The sequence below is a fragment of the Triticum dicoccoides genome, chromosome 5B (assembly GCF_002162155.2).
Source record: "Triticum dicoccoides isolate Atlit2015 ecotype Zavitan chromosome 5B, WEW_v2.0, whole genome shotgun sequence".
NCBI classification, from domain to species: domain Eukaryota; kingdom Viridiplantae; phylum Streptophyta; class Magnoliopsida; order Poales; family Poaceae; genus Triticum; species Triticum dicoccoides.
Window position 1 is genome coordinate 499,712,286 of NC_041389.1, and position 21,139 is coordinate 499,733,424.

Below are 21,139 nucleotides of genomic sequence, written 5' to 3' on the forward strand. Positions count from 1 at the left end.
CAGTTAGATCATCAACCGTGGCTATGAAGTGGGTGGTGGGTGGGTAACGAATGTCTTCGTCGCCTGCTTCCCACTCGAGCCGGACATAATTCGGCCCGAGATTCTCTGTCAAAGAGAGGGTTTTGAATGAGTTTAGTATGTCACCGAAGGGCGAGTTCTGAAAGATGTCCGCCGCGGTGAGCTCCATCACCGGAGCCCAACCGGGACCGGCGGGCCCGGGGACGCACGGACTGGAGCCTACAACCGGACACGAGTCCAGGGGCCCGGGTTCACCGGCTTCCTCAAAAGTGAAGCCTGTGTTCGGCTCCATTGCCGATGAGGGTACAGCCTATGGGGCGGGGTCCGGCCCTCCATCTTTAGGCAACGCAACCTGTCCCGGATTTAGGTTTGGGGCTTCTGCCGGGATGATATCCCAAGCAACGTCTGACAGCAGGTCTAAGCCGTGCTCATCATGACTATTCGGCGCTTCTGGCGCTAGCCCGAATACGCCGAAGATCAAGTCTCCTCGGGTATCCACCATGTGGTTCAGGTTTCCGAACCCGATTTGAGGGCCAGGGGCATAGGTATCGATCTGCTCCAAGTGGCCAAGTGAATTGGCCCGTGACGCGAAGCCACCAAACACGAAGATCTGTCCGGGGAGGAAAGTCTCACCCTGGGCGGCGTCGTTAATGACGATCCAAGGAGCCATCAAGTCTGTTGGCGACGTCACATAGGAACTCTCAATGAAGCACCAATGTCGGTGTCAAAACCGGCGGATCTCGGGTAGGGGGTCCCGATCTGTGTGTTAAGGCTGATGGTAACAAGAAGTAAGGGACACCGATGTTTACCCAGGTTCGGGCCCTCTCGATGGAGGTAAAACCCTACTTCCTTTTTCATTAATATTGATGATATGGCTAGTACAAGAGTAGATCTACCACGAGATCATAGAGGCTAAACCCTATGAGCTAGCCTATGATGGTGTGAATGTAATTGTGATCGGCCTTCTAAGGACCAACCTCTCCGGTTTATATAGACACCGGAGAGGGCTAGGGTTTACATGGAGTCGGTTACAAAGAAGGAAACATAATATCCGGATTGCCAAGCTTGCCTTCCACGCCAAGGAAAGTCCCATCCGGACACGGGCCGAAGTCTTGTGTCTTGTATCTTCACGCTTCAATAGTCCGGACGTTGTACACAGTCCGGCTGTCCGGATACCCCTTAATCCAGGACTCCCTCACCCGCACCGTAGATTCTATGGTGATACGAGTTCACTGAGATCTAACGGCCCACAGTAGGAGGTTTGAATGTTTTTGCAATATATGGCTGATAGAGTTTGGGAAATGCGCAGAAAGTACAAGTACTACGCATGTGCCATCTGATCACTGATCATACGACCTAGATGCTCATTTCACCGTAGCGGGTAATTAACCTACGAGGAGCACCTAATATGAGCAATGGGGAGCCGTTGGATCGAAGATGCAGTGGCACACACGAGGCCTGAATGTTTTATTTCCAAAAAAACTTTGGAGAGTTTGGAAATTGCACATAATTACAAAGACTACTGCCAAGCCATTGGATCTCACTTCCAACGGTGTAAAAACACGTATCACCATAGTATCTAAGCTGCAGGGTGGATGTGTTATTCTATGCCGCTGTCATTTTTGTTCGTAAACTTGCAAAATACGTGTAACTCGTGCCGTTACTTGTCTAACCGCGCAAAGCGTTTGTTCAAAAAAAAACCCATCCTACACCGAAATATCGGAACAACACACGGGGTCCCACTTGTCATTAATCAAATTTGGATCTAAAACTAACAAATCTGAAAGACGAGATTCGAACTGGCAACCTGGACTGCGAAGCGTAAGTCGATAGCCTGAAAAAACAAACGGTTGTTGGCTTTGTCCCATAACTTGATTTTATACAGTACTTGCGTTGAGTAGAGTAGAGGGAGTGCCTCGTCAACACGTGCATGGCCTATTACCATGCAAAAAAAAACACGTGCATGACTGTTGTCTCACTTACTGGTGGGTCCCAGGTCTGCGATCTCAATCTCTCTTCTCTCCATTGTCGAACCTTTGCACGGGCACACACGAAGAGCGGCGCTAGCTTGCCGTGGTGTTATTACAACTAAAAAAAGCTTGGAAAATAGAAGAATCGCCTAGAAAAAGAGACGTTGTGGCTGGTCGAGATGGAGCTAACCACATCTATCCTCCGTGCCACGTTTGCATGATGAAGCTGTGTGGCTAGTGGGGTGTTTTCGACCGACTGGCTGGGTCCTGAGGTCTAACCATAGGTACTACGTCTGATACAGTATATTTTTACACGCACATTTTTCATCTGTGCCGAGACGTGGCACACCCTACCGCGCGGTTTCGGGGTCCTCCCGGGTGGTGCACGCATATATTCTTCCAGACATGGGACACCCTACTGTAGGACCTTGAAGTATGTCTAGAGGGGGGTGATTAGACTACTTGACCAATTAAAAACTTAACCTTTTCCCAATTTTAGAGTTTGGCAGATTTTAGCTATCTTAGGACAAGTCAAGCAATCATCACACAAATCAAGCAAGCATGCAAAGAGTATATGGGCAGCGGAAATTAAAGCATGCAACTTGCAAGAAAGCAAAGGGAAGGGTTTGGAGGATTCAAACGCAATTGGAGACACGGATGTTTTTGGCGTGGTTCCGATAGGTGGTGCTATCGTACATCCACGTTGATGGAGACTTCAACCCACGAAGGGGAACGGTTGCGCGAGTCCACGGAGGGCTCCACCCACGAAGGGTCCACGAAGAAGCAACCTTGTCTATCCCACCATGGCCGTCGCCCACAAAGGACTTGCCTCACTAGCGGTAGATCTTCACGAAGTAGGCGATCTCCTTGCCCTTACAAACTTCTTGGTTCAACTCCACAATCTTGTCGGAGGCTCCCAAGTGACACCTAGCCAATCTAGGAGACACCACTCTCCAAGAAGTAACAAATGGTGTGTTGATGATGAACTCCTTGCTCTTGTGCTTCAAATGATAGTCTCCCCAACAGTCAACTCTCTCTCATAGGATTTGCATCTGGTGGAAAGAGGATTTGAGTGGAAAGCAACTTGGGGAAGGCTAGAGATCAAGATTCATATGGTAGGAATGGAATATCTTGGCCTCAACACATGAGTAGGTGGTTCTCTCTCAGAAATGGTAAGTTGGAAGTGTAGGTTTTGTCTGATGGCTCTCTCCACGAATGAAGAGGAGGTGGAGGGGGTATATATAGCCTCCACACAAAATCTAACCGTTACACACAATTTACCAAACTCGGTGGGACCGATTCAACAGTCTCGGTCGGACTGATTTAGTAAACCTAGTGACCGTTAGTGATTTTTGATGGGACTGACATGCAACTCGGTGAGACCGATTCGGTTAGGGTTAGGGCATAACGTAATCTCGGTAAGACCGATTACACAAACTCGGTGAGACCGATTTTGGTAATAAGCTTTCCAGAGAGTTGGTCAGGTGAACTCGGTGGGACCGATTTGCTCTTTTCGGTGAGACCGAAATGTTACAAAAGGGAAATAGAGAGTTTACATTGGAATCTCGGTGGGACTGATCGCTCACTTCAGTTTGACCAAAATGTTATGAAGGGAAACAGAGAAATTACAATCCCATCTCGGTGAGACCGAGATCCCTATCGGTAGGACCGATTTGCCTAGGGTTTGTGGCAGTGGCAATGACTTTTGAAATCGGTGGCGCCGGATAGGAAGAATCGGTGTGACCGATTTTGGCTTTGGGTTTAGGTCATTTGTGTATGTGAGAAAGTAGCTGAGGGTTTTGCAGCATATCACTAAGCACATGAAGCAAGAGGCTCATTAAGCAACACCTCATCCCTCCTTGATAGTATTGGCTTTTCCTATAGACTCAATGTGATCTTGGATCACTAAAATATAAAATGAAGAGTCTTGAGCTTTTGAGCTTGAGCCAATCCTTTGTCCTTAGTATTTTGAGGGATCCACTTTCATCATCCATGCCATGCCATTCATTGAGCTTTCCTGAAATAATAGTCTTGGAATAGCATTAGCTCAATGAGCTATATGTTGTTATGAATTACCAAAACCACCTAGGGATAGTTGCACTTTCACCTACCGCGCGTTTTCTGGGTCCTCCTCGGTCGTAGCGCCGAAGCAAGTAAATGAGTCATCAAATCACGAAAGACCACCTTTCCCGCCGAGTACATCAGTGAAGCACGGTGGCTAGCTAGTTGGGCTAGTTCGACCGATTAGCTAGGCCGCCGCCACATTTGTTTTTTCACCCCTTTTTTATCTACTTGCCGGCAGGTAAATTTAAATATCCACCGCAGCATTGCTCTGGTGTTTGGGTGCGCCAGGATTTTTAATTTTTTGATTGACGGGAGCAGGCGCGGCAGGATTTTTAATTTTTTGATTGAAGGGAGCAGGCGCGACAGCAATTAGTCACGATGACTCCGCCTGTAAAAACCCAGTGCTCCCTCATGTGAGAAGTCGTCGACTGGTGTTTTACCGTGGTGAAAACCAAAAGATTCCCCGCTCCTCGGCTGGCTCCCTCCGCCTTCCCGTAGATTGCATTGCCTTTCAGCCATTTCGCCCCCTTTGCTTCCTCTCCCCATTGCTTCTACCTGGTGCCATGGCAGCGCAGCAGATCACGGAGTCCGAGGTGAGGTGCCTGACACAGGAGCTCCATGCCAAGGATGCGGAGCTCAGGGCCAAGGACGTGGAACTCCGTGAGCTCAAGGACGAGAGGAGTGCCATGCTCCTCCATTATGTGCGGGAGTTCACAGAGCTTCAAAAGCGGCAGGCGTCCACCACAAAGATGCTCGAGGCGTCGGCGGCGTTGCTGCAGAAAGCGGGAGATACGATAGGCCGTCAGGGGAGCCGGCTGGAGCGCGAGCGGGCCGATCGTGACGAGGTCCAGGATCGCCTCAGCCACTTGGTGAACCAAGTTGCCATGCACGTGTTGCGGCTGCGCAATGCCTACCATCGTGCCAGCGCGACGATGCCGGCCGTCGGGCTAAACCCGTTCGACCACCTGGTCGACTTCAACGTGCTACGGCTTCCTGACCTGGTCTCCTTCTTCACCTATATCTCTGAGAAGCTGAGCCGTCTCTGCGCGATGGTGGGGGCTGAGCTGGACAAGGAGGGGTTACGGGCTGCCGTCGCCATTGCCGGGCGAATCCTTTCAGGGCTCCGTCACCGGAATCCATTCGTGCCATTGGACGCCGTCTTTGACGAGCTAGCTCCCGTCGACCAGGAGCGGGCTCTGCGGGCGGTTGCACCCTACATCACCAACGTCATGCACCTCGAGAAGCAGAGGGACTTCGGTGGTGTTTAGGCGCCCTCTGCATGGGCATGTCCATGTCTCAGCGCAACATGACTGTTGGATCAAACTCAGACGATGCAGATCAGTCACTGTAGCACAAAGCGTGCGGGTGTGTTTGGTTGCATTCTATCTCAATATTGTTGTTTCCTCGTCGTGTATTTTTGTCAACCTACTAGTGTGGACTCATGCACCCTTCATGCACTCTGCCAAACACCCAAAAGTGGGTCGACAAGGGAACTTTTGCTCCCATCCTGTGCACCCTTCATAGTTCATACACCCTGCCTAACACTATTCATGCTTCATATGGTTCATGTTTCGTGGAGTACTGTAGCACCGTACTCGCCGTGCACTGTGGACCTAGTTCTGTTAACATTGATCTCACCGTTCATTCTCGACCGGACAGTCGAAAAAGCGGTACTATGTTACATATAGGAGTAGTTGACATGCGCACAACATCATTTGTTATCGTCATATCTTACTACACTAGCAACAAGATTGTGTAGTACTGACGTATGAACCACTGCACATGCCTAGTAGTAGGAGCACTGTGTATGTTCAAGTGGCTGCCATGTTTCGCACTCCTCCGTCGTAAGAGTGGAAACGCTTGCTGTAATCATTTTTTTCTTCAGAAAAACAGTGGACACGCTCTACCATGCGGATCCTCCTCCAGCCATGCACTAAATTACTCACTTTCGCCGACATGTGGGACAGCCAGCACCTGGGTCCACAAGCCATGCACTAAATTACTCCGTAGTAGAGTGACGGTAGACTACCCCGATCGAACCGCCGCAGTAATGCCTAATGAGCCGTCAAATCACAAAACCCCCTCCTTTCCAGCAGTAAGTTGGATGGACAAAGCAACCATCATTTCACTCTTCTCTCTTAGCTTCCCCTCTTGAAGAAAACCCCCACTCGCTTCGCTTCTCCCACATCTCATTCCTCCTTTCACTCTTCTCTCTCAGCTTCCTCTCTTGGATGGACGCCAGAGCACCGGCCGACGTGATGTCTATGGCTCTGGCCAAAACCGTCGAGGCTCATGGTACAAAGAAGCGCAAGCACCCCGCCGAGACTACCGCAGACAAGCTCGAAGCCATCACCCTGTCCAAGCCCCCCTCTCCGGGATCCCTCATTAAGCAAGTCCAGGTAATGTCTCTTGTTAACGATATTTTTCTCGATCTTGATCGTGTTTTTTCATCTAATACGCAGTACTAGTACTAGTAGTACAACTTTCTAGGTGATCTTGCATGTGATTCTAGTGTGCCAAATGACGGTTCTAAATTCCTCTTTTGACCAAAACATGCGAGAGGTTGACACTGATTTCTTATAGATTACTTTCAACTACTCCCTCTGTCCCAAATTTCTTGTCTTAGATTTGTCTAGATACGGATGTATCTAATACTAAAATGTGACTTGATACATCCGTATCTAGACAAATCTAAGACAAGAATTTTGGGACGGAGGGAGTACTTTATGAACATCAATGCTACCTTTTAAGAGGGTATATTTGGATATTGCAAGTAATCCCTCTGCTCTCATGCCTTTGAAGACATGTTCTAGTGTCTCTGTTCACTCATTTCTATGCGTATATGTAGTCATATATGGAGTATAATATTGAAAATCATCTTATATTTATGAACAGAGGTAGTAATAAAATATGGTTTTTGTTTGAATTAGAACCAGGTCCACGGTGGAGATGAAGTTCTCAAAGTCATGCCGTGTGAACTGGAAGACCTGATGATGAGTTCTATTGCTGAACTATCAAGCTGCTGTGTCCTTGTCGCCACGTGTCCTGAACTAGTGTTTTCCTGTAGCATTGTTGTCAGGCGTGTTCTCGAGGCTGTACTTGACCACAACAATTTCCTGGTTGTGCCTTCGATTACGAAGGGTGTGGTTCTTGTAAAGCTTCCCAACAAATCTGATGCGGCCTATCTTCATCATCATGTTTATGAGTGGAAAGACCACTCTGTTAGGTTCTCCAAGGTTGACGAGATGGTGATGGTGCATGTAGACATCTCACACGAAGTCCATGGCCTAGTCAGTTATGCGGGGTTTATCCCGTAGGTCGGTGGCAAGAAATAGTCTACAGAGTTTAGTTAGTGCAACTTTGCTTGTCTGTAGTAAGTACTATTGTTCAGTATTTGATTTGTGTTTGTGAACCCTGTATTGTTTATTAGTACTGCCGCTTTTGGTGTGTGGTTAGTCCTGAGAATGGTCTATGTTAATGTCTGTCCACTCAATTCAGTTTGTATATTTTGAAGTATCCAGATCATATTTTTTGTGAGGACGGTTTATCAATTATGGTTACACTCCCATATCTGTATGCATTGCAGGGTTTATCGCACCCACTAGGATTTCCAGTCCCATGGATGTTCGCTCCATATGATTTGTCACGACCTTTGGACTGTCCTGTTTGTGGGAGTAGGCGGGGCCCCTGCATGCCACGCGTAGTTGGACGATCAATCTTCTGTTTAGTACTTCAACATAGTGATTTCCTGGTAAGGATTCACTCGTGTCACATCAAGTAAATCTTATTGATTTAATGTCATGTTTTCTTTCTTTTCCTGCAATTTTACGATGCAGGTTTTGCCATGTGACATTCATCACAGAATAAACCATTTGGTTTGCTCTATGATGGCTATTTTTGCAGGTTTCACTTCTTATGTCGTGTCAGTAACGAAGGCACTGTCCATCACTTATATTACTGGAAAAAATTGGATCAGTCTATTGTCTGAGTACAAGCTGAATCCCTATGATGAACTGCAGTTTGGTTAACAAAAACGCCACAATTAGTCCTTCTCACGTTTAAAAGAAATGAAGAAAAAAACTGGATCATGGTCACGGATCCTAGTCAAGTTAGAAAGCTGATCATAGCAGACCAGACACGATCGCCGCTATCTCGCACATCGGTACCACCTTCAGCAACGGATCGAGCACCGGCAGTTGCTCTAGCACTGACAGCGGCAACAACTCAGTCTGATCCAGCTGAGGATTGGGCACCGACCGCGTCAGCGGATCAGTCTGATCTACCGGAGGATCGGGCATCGACACCGGCACCTGCTCTGACATAGGCACCAACTCTACAAGGAGCACCATCTCCGGCAACAGCAGCGGCTTCAGCACCTGCATCAACACTTGCACTTGCATCTGCTTCGGCCCGTGCAGTTGCACCGGCAACAAACTGGGCTACAGTTCACACTTCATATACCAAAGTCCTTACAAAAACCGAGATGTCCACCTTCTTGGTAAGCATTGGCCGCCCAAGTGCTTTGTTCTTTTTTCTTTCCATGTTGTTTCACATGATTCACTGTGTTGATCTAACTGTTTGGGTATGTCTTCTTGTTTGCAAATAGAGAATTCCTAGAGCAACGAGGGAGTCGTTCAACAATCCGGGCGACCGCGGCCAAGTTTCTCTTACCATGCGCAGCCTTGGTGTGAATGAACCTGCTCAATATATCGTAAGTACAAAGGATGGTCGCATGATGATTGATGCTAAAGGATGGTCAAGGTTCAAATCTAAATCATATCTTGCGGTAGGGGATTATGTCAAAATCGAACTTTCTCGGCAAGGAGAGCTGGTCCAAATCAACTTTGAAATTCTTCAATAGCAGCACGCAACTGCCGAACTGATCTATCCTCTGAGAGATTTTGATGTAATAATCTGGCATGGTGAAACAAGTGTCCTGTGTGTATAAGTAGTACGACAGTATTATTTATCACATGGTATATCGCTGATAGAATTGCAACTCTGATTGCTGGTTAGGAACTGTCGTTCAATTTCATTCCAACAGCTGCCGTGCTTTATTCAATTTTGTGTATTCACCTTGCGACGGCATCTAAAACTAGTGCCGTGCCGATCGCTTGCAATATGAAAAGCGCTGAGGTAGAACACATGCCCCCCCCAAGCATGTAGGGTCGGCCTATGGCCCAAAGTCCAGAACCGTGAGCCTATCTGAGTATTATATTCTCAGCTGAACCCCCATAAAAAAAGCTGAACCCCCATAATGCTCGTGCGTTGGAGAGGGAGTATATTTCTTGGCAAGGTGAGCCTGTGATATAAAAGATTTGTATATTTATTTACAGAGGGAGTATCTCTTTGTCAAAATATATATTTATGTGTAACTAGTTACTTCTGTCTTTCTACTTCCTTTCGCTGATATGTGGGGCAACCGGCAATGGGGTCCACGTGCCATATGCACAAATTAGAGTGCACAACTTCACGGTAGACACACCCCGGTCGTAGCGCCGCACTAATGCCCAATGAGCCGTCAAATCACAACCCCCCCTTTCTAGCTTGAGCAGTAAGCTAGATGGACGATTCACTGGGCCTGAATCCACTTCTCCCTCGTCTGCTTGTTCTGAGAAAAACCCCTCTCGGCGATTGCATAGGGTTTTCTCATGGAGAACCAGGTACGAATTCTTCATCCATCCCCAATAAATCCAAGTCCCTTGGTCGCAGGTAATCCTAGGATGGTAGCCGCTGCCGTTGATGCATTTTTCTTCCTACTGAATCTAGTGTGTTTCATGTGCAGTGCCCAAAGTGCGAGTACCCTACAGGTTTCTGCGCCCTTGGCAAGAAGCCACACTTGTTCCTTCTCATCCTAACACAACATTTTGAAATGCGCACAGTATGTTCCTATAATCCTCTTTTCTATCCGGGAGGGTGGTTTTTTTTGAACATGTTGTGTTCTCATATTATTTTTCCGGCAGTGTATTATTTGCTCTACCAGAACACATGTACTCAAGATGCTCGGCCTTGCCATAACTGAATACACTAGTTTAATGGTCACAGTGAAGACAAGCCATGGATATAAGTTTCGAGTTGGGTTCATGAACCAAGAAGATCGCTGCTTTTTTATGGCCGAACTTGGATAAACTTTCTCAAGTGTTACATACTGAAAGTTGGCGCACGAATGTTGATGGAAATAGGAGAACCTGGTCTCATCTTCACTGTGATCTTTCACCCCGACGTCGTTCCAATTGTCATCCATGTTAGTTTTGTATCTGGTTCTTGCTTGTTGCCTCAATTACTTCTTAATCCACCTATTCTGTCTAACTAATCACAATTTAACTTTAGAAGTAGCAACGAATCTCTCACGAAGATGCTACTTCTAACTAATATTTTCTTATAATTAGTGGCATGTGTAGGTTTTTTCAGAGTTAAGCAGTCTGCTCGTTTGTTACTCTGTAATAACTCGGCTGTTACTGATGGCACTGAAGTTGACTGGATCGACATCCACAAGTTCCTACACTTTATTGATCGTCTTGAGGTCCTTGTTGGGCGTTTCAATGGTGGAAGGCCACGTGGGATATGTGTGCCACTGCTGCACTCGTTGAACAGGTCCAACTGTGTCGAGAAACTTATGGTACGAGCTGTTTTCTGTTATATATGTTGTTCATAAACTATTGCTTATACACAGTTTTACAGATGTGATCTTCTTGAAACAGCAACTGCCCAGTTCTATTGTTCCTATACAGATGTCTGACCATGGTCGGGTCAGACTTGCGCTTGGTCACAACATGATGTTTATGTCGACCTACTCAATTCCCCTTGGAGGTGAAAAGATACTTATTCATGGGTGGTCTCAAATAATGAAGGCATGTCCATCTTGGAGATAGGACAGAAGATTATGTTCATGCTTTTCCATGGCTCTAAAGTGAATATCCTGTTTATTGACCACGTTGCGAGATGAAGCCGCTTTCAGAAGGTTGTGGATGCGCGGGGTGGCGCCTGGGCCTTGTCCTGGGGCTTGGCGGCCTCACCCTTGGTTAACTGTAGGCAAAGTAGCATTGTTCGAGGCGTGCTTTGTACGGTTGAACCTGTATAAGTACTCATACTGCTTTCAGCTTTGGTTGTTAAGTGCCCCTGCTGGTTTCAGTTAAGGTTGTTAACTACTCCAGCTGCTTTTGTAGTCTGTCGTGTTTCTTCAGTCATGTCTTCCTCCAGCCGCCAAAACCAAACCAGCACCGGCGGGGCCGCCTGCTTCTGCCTCCCACGGCTGGCTGCGCCTCAGCGCACGCATCGCCGCCCCACCATCTCCTAAATCGTTAACGCTGATGTCCTCTGCGCGCTTTGGTGCACTCGCCGCGGCGCCGCCCTCTCGCGTTGTCAACATGGTCCACAAACAACAGGAATCGGCAGAAGTACGTGGAGAGGATGACAGTAGGGGCCCACCACGTCAGCGTATGGAAAAATAAAATGCTTCCTCCTAGTGTTTTCCTGACATCTAGGACCCACGACATTGTGAGCGTATATAGTCAATAGACAAGAGAACAACACAAGATCGGCTGACACCTGGGACGTAGCTACTCGAGCAGTATTTTTTTGTTATTGTTGAGATGGAGCAGGGTTTGAACTGGGCTGTGGCCCGTCTAACCAAGGCTTATATTTTGTGTTCACCATGTGACCAGCCCAGCTATTTTTTCTTTGTGAAAATGAGCCCAGTTTATTTTTTTTGAAGAATACCCATTCCAGGCCTACTTATTTTTCTACGCCCTGATGGGCTGCAACTCTTTCAAGACGCTTGCAAATCTTGAAAGTAATATGAAATGGGTTGTAAATATAAAAACAGATGACAAATTGGCAATTACTTTATAATTTCTGAATTTTTTCACATTTTCAGATTCCTATTTCACTTGGCATTAACCTAATTTAAATATATCTTCAAAGTAATTTAAATCTGGCTCGACATTTCGTTATTAAAAATAGTTTGGAACCCACAAAAATATGCGAAATTGGCCCTGGCCAACCCAAAAAAATGACTGTAATAAATTGCATAAGAAGTTGCCATGAGCTATATATAAATTATTAAAAAAAGAGGGAGTGGTATGACTTATGGGCCTGTTTAGTTGACGTGCATGCAAGATTTTTTTAGTTATTATATACGTCAACGAACGATTCTAGCGGACGTAACCGTTGGATGTCAATCTAACGGCCGTCTTTTTATTCGATGTCTGATCTTCTTGCTCCAGCCGCCAAAGCAGCACCGGCGGGACCGCCTGCTCCCGCCTCCCGTGGCCGGCTGTGCTGCCGCGCAGGCCTCAACGCCCCCTACTACTCCCACCGCTGGCCAGGGCATCCTTCTACTCACCCACACCCCCTGTTATTCTGCGGCGACGGCAGCCTCACACCGCAGCCGAACCGGTGAACCCTCGCGCTCCTCTCCGTGCGGGCTTCCACTACCACGTCTTCCCCGGCTCCGCATCGTCCCCTTGCTAGGCCTCACCGTCGTCCACCGCCGTGGTGCTCTCGGCGCGGTGTGGTCAATGTGGTCAACGACCGACTTCCATCGGAAGAGTACTGTACGTGGAGAGGTTGACAGCTGGGTCCACAGCAGCCGCAAGGAAGTGCCTCCTTATTACGCGGAAAATAATTATTCCTCTACCTGACAACAGGGATCCACCGGACGGGCCACTAGTATTTCATGAAAAAAACGTTTCCCCCTGACTGTTGGGACCCACCGGACGGGCCATGGTATTTCGCCAAAAAAACGTTCCCCCCGCTGTCAGCTCGGACCCACCGGAAGTGCCTCCTTATTACGCACAAAAAAAATGAATACCCCCCCTGCTAGCTGGGCCTACCAAGTTGACTGGGACGGAGGGCTTTGTCAACTTAGTCAATATGAACGATTCTAGCTCCTGTTATCGTACGATGTTCATCCAACGGCCGTAGTGCTTCTTCAACCTCTGGTCTTCTTGCTCTAGCCGCCCAGACCAGCACCGGTCGTGCCGCGTGCTCCTGCCTCCCGTGGCCGGCTGTGATGCCGCGGAGGCCTCATTCGCCCCTACTACTCCCACCGCTGGCCAAGCCATCCCTCTACTCACCCACACCCCCTGTTATTCTGCGGCGACAGCAGCCTCACACTGCAGCTGAACCAGTGAACCCTCGTACTCCTCTTCGCGTGGGCATCCACTGCTGCGTCTTCCCCGGCTCAGAGTCGTCCCCTTCCTAGTCCTCGCCATCGTCCACCACCGTGGTGCTCTTGGCGCGGCGTGGTCAACGTGGTCAAGGAACGACTTCCATTGGACATGGACTGTACATGGAGAGGCTGACAGCTGGGTCCACGGCCGCAGCAAGGAAGTGCCTCTGTATTACGCGGAAAATAATTATTCCTCCACCTGACAGTGGGGACCCACCGGACGGGCCACCATCTTTCGCGAAAAAATGTTTCCCCCGGACTGCTGGGACCCACCAGCTACATCTTCGCATGCAAGCAAGTGCGTCCGGGCAAAAAAAATGATTTGCCCCCCTGACTGCTGGGACCCACCAGCTACATCTTTGCACACAAGGAAGTGCCTGACAGTTGGGACCCACCTGGTCAAAGCGTAGGTAGCATTGTCATTCTAGTCGCGAACGTGTACGTACATATATACTGGTCGATGTAGAGGCAAGCACGTGTCGTAGTAGAGGCGCGTACGTGTCATATTAGAGGCGTGCACGTAGCATGTACACGTACGTAAAGTGGCCAGGGTGCAAGAAAGAAAATATGGCCACATATGTGTACATAGGGGTGGGGTCTCGAATGCCTACTCGCGCATATGTACGTCGAGGGCTCGTGTACATGGTTGGGTCAGAACAGAGAAACAGCATGTCGTCGTGTTCATGGGGAGGCAACGGAATGCGTCGTGTTCGTGGGGAGGCAACAGAATGCGTCATGTTCATCGGGAGGCAAAGGAACGCGTGGGAGCCAACCGGCGGGGTCGAAATGGAATGCGTCCTCGTGTTCACTAGGAGGGCTTGGATGGAACAGGCGATGGAAACAAGGCCTGGCAAACTGCACAACAGAGGAAACGGCCTTGTTTCGACCGGCCACGTTCAAAACGGGATCCTGTTGATCGGGAGGGGTCTGGCTTACCACAAAACGGAGGAAACGGACCTCCTACGATCGAAACGGGGGTCCTGTTGATCGGGAGGGGTGTGGCGTACCGCAAAATAGAGGAAACGGACCTCCTACGTTCGAAACGGGGGTCCTGTTGATCGGGAGGGGTGTGGCATACCGCAAAACGGACGAAATAGACTTGTGTTGGAGCGCTACGTTCGAAACGGGGGTCCTGTTGATCGGGAGGGGTGTGGCGCACCGCAAAAGGAACAAAACGGACTTGTGTTGGAGTGCTACAGTCGAAAGGGGGGTCCTGTTCATCGGGAGGGGTGTGGCGTACCGCAAAACGGGACTCCACGGGATACTATTCATCTCCACCGTCGACCTCCTCCAGCCTCCACGGGCTACCGTCGACCTCCTCCAGCCTCCACGGGCTCCTGTTCATCCAGCCTCAACCTCCCCTCCACGGGCACCCCTCCACCATCTACTGTTCATCCAGCCCTCCACACCACGGGGTCCTGTTCAACCACCCCTCCATGGGCACCCCTCCACCGTCTACTGTTCATCCAGCCCTCCACCACACCACGGGGTCCTGTTCATCCAGAGGCAACGCCACTGCTCATTGTTCATCCAAACCCCCCTGCAATGCTCACTGTTCATCCCAGAGGCAGCATCGATCGGCTTCAGTTAGCAGCAGCAGCGAAGGAATCGCTCGATCGGGTTCAGTTAACAGCCATCGATCGATCGCTCGGGTTCAGTAGCGCGTAGCCTGGAGTGCAATCGCTCAGGTTCAGTTAGAGCCCAATGCCTCGCTCGGGTTCAGTTAGAGCCAACGCCTCGCACACATGCGCGTACATGTATGAGAGAAACGCGCATCGCTTGGCCCCCGACCTCCCACCGTAACCGGGAACTCCCCGAAATTTTCCTCGCCCTCGCTTCTACCATGGTTTTTTCCGTCATGGACGGCCCAAAGAATGTCATGCAGCTGCGTCTCCGGCCCGCCCAGCACGAAAAGCCCATTTTCTATCATGATTTTTTGTCATAGAAGTAGGAGCCCACCAAATCTATGATGATACCGGGTTTTGTCACAATTATCGTCAAAGAAGTGTCATATGTATGACAGAAAAAAAATTCATTCGGCCCAAAATGTCATGGATGTGTCTTTTTTTGTAGTGTAAATTCCAATCAGGTGGCTGAATAATAGGTGCAGTGATCAAAGCTTTCTTAAGTATTTCAAATGCTTCTACAAAATCATCATCAAAGACAAAAGGAATATCTTTTTGCAATAAATTAGTCAGAGGCCTAGAGATTTTAGAAAAGTCCTTGATGAACCTCCTATAAAAACTGGCATGACCAAGGAAACTTCTTATACCTTTTATGTCCTTGGGACATGGCATCTTTTCAATAGCATCAACTTTAGCTTTATCAACTTCAATACCTCTCTCAGAAATCTTATGCCCCAAGACAATGCGTTCATTAACCACAAAGTGGCACTTTTCCCAATTCAAGACGAGACTAGTATCTTCACATCTCTGCAAAACTCGATCATGCTTGCTCAAGAAATCATCAAAAGAGGATCCATAAACGGAGAAATCATCCATGAATACCTCACAAATCTTTTCACAAAAGCAGAGAATATAGCCATCATGCATATTTGAAAGGTAGCAGGTGCATTACATAAACCAAAAGGCATATGTCTATAAGCAAAAGTACCGAAAGGGCAAGTAAAAGTAGTTTTTGATTGATCCTCCGCAAACACAGGTATTTGAGAGAAACCGGAATAACCATCTAGAAAGCAGAAATGTGTATGTTTGGGTAGTCTTTCTAGCATTTGATCAATAAAAGGTAAAGGGTAATGATCTTTCTTAGTAGCTTTTTTTTTAATTTACGGAAATCAATTACCATCCTATAACCTGTAATAATTATTTGCGGGATCAATTCATCTTTATCATTAGGAATAACAATAATACCTCCTTTCTTAGGAACACAATGGACATGGCTTACCCAATCACTATCAGCAACCTGCCTCAAGGAGCTTTAGTATCTCCTTTCTTACCACTTCTTTCATCTTAGGATTTAACTGTCATTGAGGGTCTCTAACTGGTTTGGCATCTTTCTCCACTTTTATTTTGTGTTGGCATAGAGTGGGACTAATGCCCTTAAGATCATCCAGAGTATATCCAATAGCAGCACGATGCTTCTTCCGAGTTTTGAATAATCTTTCTTCTTCTTGCTCTGAAAGGTTAGCATTAATAATAATAGGATATATTTTCATTTCATCAAGATAAGCATACTTAAGATTATCAGGTAATGGTTTGAGCTCAAACACGGGATCACCCTTGGGTGGAGGGGGATCCCCTAGGATTTTAACAGGCAAGTTGTGTTTTAGAATAGGACCCTGTTGAAGGAACACTTCATCTATTTCCCTTCTTTCATTCATAACCTTATCATTTCCATGGTCTAGCAAATATTGTTCTAACGGATCAGTAGGAGGCACGACAATAGAAGCAAGACCAATAATCTCATCCTTACTAGGTGATTCTTTATCACGGGGTTGTCTACGAAACTTAGCAAAATTAAACTCATGAGACATATCCCCTAAGCCAATTGTAACAATATCCTTTTCACAATCAATCCTAGCATTAACAGTACTCAAGAAGGGTCTACCAAATATAATGGGACAAAAATCATCTTGTGGGGAACCAAGAACAAGAAAATCAGCAGGATATTTAACTTGCCCACACAAGACTTCAACATCTCTAACAATCCCAACTGGCTTAATGGTGTCCCTATTGGCAAGCTTAATAGTAACATCAATACCTTCTATTTCAGCAGGTGCAATATCATGCATTATTTCTTTATATAAGTCAAAGGGTATTGCACTATCACTAGCACCCATATCACATAAGCCATAATAACAATGATCTCCTATTTTAACACAAATAACAGGCATGCCTACAACATGTCTATGTATCTTAGCATCTAGTCTAGCAATATTAGCAGTTTCACCACATAAATAAATAACATGCCCATTTAAATTATCATCTAAGAGATCTTTAACCATAGCAATACTAGGTTCAACTTTGATTTGCTCAGGAGGTGTATAAGTTCTAGTATTACTCTTACGAACAACAGTTGAAGTTTTAGCATGATCCTTTATCCTAACAGGAAAAGGTGGTTTCTCAACATAAGTAGTAGGAACAATAGGATCATTATAAGTGATAGTCTTTTCTTCAACTGTAATAGGTGCAACTACTTTTACTTCAATGGGAGGATTATATTTAAACCACTTCTCCTTAGGGAGATCAACGTGAGTAGCAAAAGATTCACAAAAGGCAGCTACTATCTCAGAGCCAAGTCCATATTTAGCGCTAAATCCACGAAAAGCATCGGTATCCATAAAAGATTTAACACAATCAAACTTAGGTGTTATACCTAACTCCTTACCATCGTTGGAACCCCAATCTTCAGAGTTGCGTTTAATTCTTTCCAATAAGTCCCACTTGAATTCAGTAGTCTTCAGCATATAAGCACCAGCACATGAAGTATCAAGCATGGTGCGATCATTGAGAGAAAGCCGAGCATAATTTTTTTGAATTATCATATCTCTTGAGAGCTCATGATTGGGGCATGAATATAACATTGACTTAAGACTCCCCAAGCTTGAGCGATGCTTTCTCCTTCGCGACGCTAGAAATTATATATGTAATTACGATCACGATGAACAAGATGCATAGGATAGAACTTCTGGTGAAATTCCAACTTCAATCATTTATAGTTCCAAGATCCAGTATCATCACATAGCCTATACCATGTCAATGCATCTCCCTTCAAAGATAAAGGGAAGACCTTCCTTTTGACAACATCATTGGGGATACCTGCAAGCTTAAATAATCCACAAACTTCATCCACAAAGATAAGGTGTAAATCGGGATGCAATGTTCCATCTCCTGCAAAGGGACTAGCTAGCAGTTTCTCTATCATACCCGAAGGAATCTCAAAGTAAACATTTTCAGTAGGTTCAGTAGGTTGAGGAGAAACTCTTTGCTCTACTGGTCGGGGTGAAGATACCCCGAACAAGCCCATCAAAGGATTAGTTTCCATAGTAACAAGTGACAGAAAATTTCAGCACACTATATAAATGTTTCCTTACCAAGTTCCACTCACCAAAGGCGCTTCACTCCCCGGCAATAGCGCCAGAAAAGAGACTTCATGACCCACAAGTATAGGGGATCTATATTAGTCCTTTTGATACGTAAGAGTGTCGAACCCAACGAGGAGCAGAAGGAAATGACAAGCGGTTTTCAGTAAGGTATTCTCTGCAAGCACTGAAATTGTAGGTAACAGATAGTTTTGTGATAAGATAATTTGTAACGGGTAACAAGCAATGAAAGTAAATAAAGTGCAGCAAGGTGGCCCAATCCTTTTTGTAGCAAAGGACAAGCCTGGACAATTTCTTATAATGAGAAAAGCGCTCCCGAGGACACATGAGAATTATCGTCAAGCTAGTTTTCATCACGCTCATATGATTCGCGTTCGGTACTTTCATAATTTGATATGTGGGTGGACCGGTGCTTGGGTACTGCCCTTACTTGGACAAGCATCCCACTTATGATTAACCCCTATTGCAAGCATCCGCAACTACAAAAGAAGTATTAAGGTAAACCTAACCATAGCATGAAACTAATGGATCCAAATCAGCCCCTTACGAAGCAACGCATAAACTAGGGTTTAAGCTTATGTCACTCTAGCAACCCATCATCTACTTATTACTTCCCAATGCCTTCCTCTAGGCCCAAATAATGGTGAAGTTTCATGTAGTCAACGTTCACATAACACCACTAGAGGAGAGACAACATACATCTCATCAAAATATCAAACGAATACCAAATTCACATGACTACTGATAGCAAGACTTCACCCATGTCCTCAGGAACAAACGTAACTATTCACAAAGCATATTTATGTTCATGATCAGAGGAGTATTAATATGCATTAAGGATCTGAACATATGATCTTCCACCAAGTAAACCAATTAGCATCAACTACAAGGAGTAATCAACACTACTAGCAACCCACAGGTACCAATTTGTGGTTTTGATACAAGATTGGATACAAGAGATGAACTAGGGTTTTGAGAGGAGATGGTGCTGGTGAAGATGTTGACGGAGATTGACCCCCTCCCGATGAGAGGATTGTTGGTGATGATGATGGTGATGATTTCCCCCTCCAGGAGGGAAGTATCCCCGGCAGAACAGCTCCGCCGGAACCCTAGATTGGTTCCGCCAAGGTTTCGCCTCGCGGCGGCGGAGTTTCGTCCCGTAAGCTTGCTTATGATTTTTTTAGGGTAAAAGCCTTGATATAGCAGAAGATGGGCACCGGAGGGCCACCAGGGGGCCCAGGAGATAGGTGGGCGCACCCGGTAAGGGGGGGGGGGCGCCCCCACCCTCCTGGCTAGGGTGTGGGCCCCCTCTGGTATTTTCTTCGCTCAGAAATTCTTATTAATTCCAAAAGTAACTTCTGTGGAGTTTTAGGTTTTTTGGAGCTGTGTAGAATAGGTTTCCAATATTTGCTCCTTTTCCAGCCAGAATCCCTGCCGCCGGCATTCTCCCTCTTCATGATAAACCTTGTAAAATAAGAGAGAATAGCCATAAGTATTGTGACATAACGTGTAATAACAGCCCATAATGCAATAAATATTGATTATAAAAGCATGATGCAAAATGGACGTATCAACATGCTAAAGAGTTGATGTTAGACAAGGAAGACAACGTATTGGGTTATGTTTTCTCACACCTCAGTTAAAGTATATTGTCATGGATCATTCAAACATGGTGAGCTTGCCTATCCCCCTCATGCTAGCCAAATTCCTTGCACCAAGTAGAGATACTACTTGTGCTTCCAAATATCCTTAAACCCAGTTTTGCCATGAGAGTCCACCATATCTAACTATGGATTGAGTAAGATCCTTCAAGTAAGTTGTCATGTTGCAGGCAATAAAAATTGTTTTCTAAATATGTATGACTTATTAGTGTGGAGAAAATAAGCTTTATACGATCTTGTGATATGGAAGTAATAAAAGCGATGGACTGCATAATAAAGGTCCATATCACAAGTGGCAATATAAAGTGATGTTCTTTTGCATTAAGATTTCATGCATCCAACCATAAAAGCACATGACAACCTCTGCTTCCCTCTGCGAAGGGCCTATCTTTTACATTCTGCAAGAGTCAAGGTGATCTTCACCTTTCCTTTTTATTTTATCCTTTGGCAAGCACCTCGTGTTGGAAAGATCCTGATATATATATCCAATTGGATGTAAGTTAGCATGAACTATTATTGCTCACATTACCCTTGAGGTAAAGGTTGGGAGGCAACACAATAATCCCCTATCTTTCTCTGTGCCGATTAAAACTCCATAACCATAAGTATTGCGTGAGTGTTAGCAATTGTGAAAGACTAAATGATAGTTGAGTATGTGGACTTGCTGAAAAGCTCTTATATTGACTCTTTCCTATGTTATGATAAATTGCAATTTCTTCAATGACTAAGATTATAGTTTGTTAGTTCTCAATGAAGTTTCTGAATCATACTTGACAATGTGAATAGATTGTTACTTGAGCATAAGGAATCATATGACAATATATATATATGTGTTGCAATTATAAGAATGATCATGATGCCCTCATGTTCGTATTTTATTTTATCGACACCTCTATCTCTAAAGATGTGGACATATTTTTCGATATCGGCTTCCACTTGAGGACAAGCGAGGTCTAAGCTTGGGGGAGTTGATACGTCCATTTTGCATCATGCTTTTATATCGATATTTATTGCATTATGGGCTGTTATTACATGTTATGTCACAATACTTATGACTATTCTCTCTTATTTTACAAGGTTTACATAAAGAGGGAGAATGCGGCAGCTGGGATACTGGGAGGGAAAAGGAGCAAATATTGGAGACCTATTCTGCACAACTCCAAAAGTCCTAAAACTCCACAAAAGTCATTTT